Source organism: Scylla paramamosain, chromosome 18, assembly GCF_035594125.1.
Source record: "Scylla paramamosain isolate STU-SP2022 chromosome 18, ASM3559412v1, whole genome shotgun sequence".
Lineage (NCBI taxonomy): Eukaryota > Metazoa > Arthropoda > Malacostraca > Decapoda > Portunidae > Scylla > Scylla paramamosain.
Genome location: NC_087168.1, coordinates 17917150 through 17921235, shown reverse-complemented (window position 1 = coordinate 17921235; position 4086 = coordinate 17917150).

Sequence of the window (4086 nt, the reverse complement as noted above, 5' to 3'; positions counted from 1 at the left end):
CAAAAATCTAATCTTTTTAGTCTCCGTCTTTCTTGTGCATGATTATAAGGAGCTCATGCAGTACTTCCGATGCTGTTAATTATTTCATACCGCACTGAAAGGATTAATTAAACATTTCGGCACCTAATTTTAACAGAGTAGTGAATGCTATTGGGATTGTCAAGGGTATTTCCAAGATATTTTGTACGATTCTTGTGATAATGTAACCGGAATTCATCATCATCAATAGGAAAAGTACCCATGAGAGACCAGCTAATCGTGACCTTTGGAAATAGCACTCATCAGAACCCAGTGCGTGTAGGAATAAGCCTCTTAATGTTACTCTAGTGGAATGTAAAAAATATTGCCACTAGATCGTTAATTAATTCTAAGGGAACTTTTGGTGGCGTTCTTGAAATTCCTAAAGTGAGTTAGCGTACTTATCGTAAACGGAGCGGAAAAAGTAATAGTGGAGAGAGAGAGAGAGAGAGAGAGAGAGAGAGAGAGAGAGAGAGAGAGAGAGAGAGAGAGAGAGAGAGAGAGAGAGAGAGAGAGAGAGAGAGAGAGAGAGAGAGGCTATGATTTAATTTAATCTTCTTTATCTCACTATCTTTTTCCATTATCTTATGTACAACTTTTCTCGTCTCGTCTAAACTTTCCTCCTCCTCCTCCTCCTCCTCCTCCTCCTCCTCCTTCAGCATCTCCTCCTGATTCATTCGACCTCTTGTCAACATCATTTTAGTCGTATTGTACGCACTTCCTGAGAGAGAGAGAGAGAGAGAGAGAGAGAGAGAGAGAGAGAGAGAGAGAGAGAGAGAGAGAGAGAGAGAGAATGATTGATATCCTATTATTTTTTTTTTTTTGCCGATTTCTACATTACAGGGTTTTCTATAGATTTATTCGTCCTCCTCCTCCTCCTCCTCCTTTTTCCTTTTTTTCTTTTCTTTTCGCTTTTTTTTCCTTTTCTTCTCGCTTTTGTTGTCATTAGTCTCTTGCTTTATATTAGACAGTGTAGTAGGTCTTTCTTTTGAGAGTGTGTGTGTGTGTGTGTGTGTGTGTGTGTGTGTGTGTGTGTGTGTGTGTGTGTGTAAGTATGTATGTATGTATGTATATATGTGTGCTTTTCTTTATTTTTTCTTTATTTTTCTTCTTCTTCTTCTTGGACGTATTTTTCAGTGTTATATGACGTAAATGATGCACAAAGCTACATTGCCAATTAGTATATCAAATATTATGTGTTCTTTTCTTTCTCCTTTTTTTTCGTCTTCGTTATATCATATTTGGAACACACTTTTTTCTTTTTAATTTTCGTTTTCTTTCTTATTGTTCCGTTTTTAATTTTACATTTTTTTGTCTCGATATTTTAATTCTTATTTAAATTTCTTATTAGTCTTTCATTTTGCAGTTTTCTTCTTTTCTTTCTTTTTTTTTACCTTTTTTAAATTATTATTCTTGTTTCTTTATGTTCCGTTTCTAATCTTACATTTTTTTTTTCTGTCTTATCGTATTTTAAATAATTTTTTCTTTTATGTTTTATTCTTATTAGTCTTTCATTTTTCTATTTTTTCATCTTTTCCGTTTTTAACCACTTTGATTTTTGATGTTGTTCTTGTTTATTTCGTTTGTAATCGTACATTTTCTTGTGTCATTGTATTTTCTATTTTAATTTTCCATTTGAGTTTTATTAGTCTCATTTTTTTCTAATTTTATCTTCTTTTCTTGCCTTTCTTTACCTTTTTTCTTTTTTTTTTTTTTTACCTGGAAGCTTCCTTTTTTTCTCTCTGTCTCTCTTTTGCCTGCCTTGAAATCTTCCCTCACGTTTAATTTTGGAGACATGTGACCTTGGCCGCCGCAGCTTTATTAGTAATCTTTCTATTCAGCCATGAAAAAATATTATTCTTATCTTCCTCCTCCGTCTTTTCCTCCTGCTCCGTTCTTTCTTCCTCCTCTATTTGCTCTGTTTGCCTCATTTCCTCTTCCTTCTTCTCCATCCCTTCTCATGTAAAAATCTCTACATATTGTGCCTCCCGTTTTCTTTTCCTTTTTTTTTTTTTTTTTTTTTATTCGGCTTTTTCCTCCTCCTCATCATCATCATCATCATCATCATCATCATCATCATCATCATCATCATCATCATCATCATCATCATCATTGCTCGTCCTTTTCACCCAGAGAGAGAGAGAGAGAGAGAGAGAGAGAGAGAGAGAGAGAGAGAGAGAGAGAGAGAGAGAGAGAGAGAGAGGGAGGGGGTATGACAATCTTGAGTTTTACAATAGTCTGTCTGAAGTTTCATTTCGGATTATGTGAAGATGACAAAATCCATATAATTTTTTTGGATATGCTAAAGTTGAGTCGGATTCGGTTAATCTTAACTTCACTAACATAGTTCAATGTAACCTTACTTAATCTATCCATCCTAACCTAGCCTTAATACAATTTAAAACCTTAATTAACCCAATGTACCTGACGTAAGGCAACCTTAATCTATTTCTAATGTAATCTTTCTTAACCCAATCTACCAAACTTTAACTAACCTCATTTAGTTTCTGAGATCTGAAACTCTCTCTTCTAGGAGTTAAAAGTCGTAGGAAGGTGGCAAAATATACTAAATCAAATCTTAGTTTCTCTTTCTATCCTGTGTGTGTGTGTGTGTGTGTGTGTGTGTGTGTGTGTGTGTGTGTGTGTGTGTGTGTGTGTGTGTCTCACTTATCCCTGTATAGTTTATGCCCCGTTACTGACTTAATGGGCGATTGTTTCCACTGGCTGGTTCACACTTTCGCAAACAAACGACCACTATAAATTGTAAACATTCCAGACTTTGTTGATGTTTGCGATGACATTTCCATAAATACGTGTGTGTGTGTGTGTGTGTGTGTGTGTGTGTGTGTGTGTGTGTGTGTGTGTGTGCGTGCGCTGTCAAAATCATCATAACTATTACTTCATCAGGGCAAGACTGATAGACAGGTGTGTTCCAAGGTAAATGCGTAATAATGTATAAATAGCAGTTACAAGATTGCAGGGTTTTAAATCACGACGCGCCAGGTTAACTAGACAGCAACAGAGTAATATAATCACAAATATTCACTAAGTAATTTACCGCACTCTCAGACACTTCGACGTCTTCGGTACTTCTCGACTAGCTCTTGTGGAAGTTTTATAATATGCAAGTTGTTTTCATGATTATCGTCCGTTGAACAAGGATTCTTTATGAGAGAAAAGAATTCATGAGAGTCTGACTAATCTTTTGTGGCCATTAAAAATCCTTATGAGGGAACAAAGCGTTTTAAAATATGGGACATGGTTTGTTATAATTCTACGCTGTCATATGACTTAACTCCTAAAAGAAAGAGAGAGTTTCAGAGCTTCCCAGGAACTAAATTTATCTTAACCTTACCCCACTTGTTTATTTCGGGAGGAGCAATTAACGGCTTATTTTACTATTACCCTTAATACCGCTTTATATCTTCCTTTGTGTGTGGAAAACTTGATATAATCAGAAGAGAGACCACTGCGTTAGTCTTAAGGCGTGCAAGATTTCGCGGGTCCTGCGTGGGCGATTAAAAAAATAATAAAATCTTATTAGTATTCCCATTTGCGTCATCTTTCCTCGCGATTTCCCAGACGGATTTTAGTGATCGATATCGAAAAATGAATGTAATAATAAGAAAAAACGCGCGTTGTTCAAGAGGCGTGTGAGACTCAGCGATTCCTGCGTGGGTGATGAAAAGCATTATTAATATTCTTCCCTTGCTTCATCTCGCCTCGCCGGGCTCAAGTTAGCGATCCATGTCACTGATCTGTCCATTCCTGTGTGCGCATAAAAGAAAATATAAGAAACACCACGTAGATCATGAAGCGTGTGGCAAAGACCGTCTCATCAATATCCCCCTCCCGCTTCCTTCTCCTCTCACGCTCTCCGGACAGAAGTTAGTGATCCATATTATTAATCTCCCTATTCCCTTAAGAGCCCGACCTTGTGGAAAGTCATAACGCTTGCACGGAAATCTGTAGGGATGAGTGTTCCTTGTGGACTGTGACTGGAAGGCGAAGGGTTAGGTCTGCCATATTGCCTCATTAGATGCATCATATTTTGGTGTTTTTAGAGAA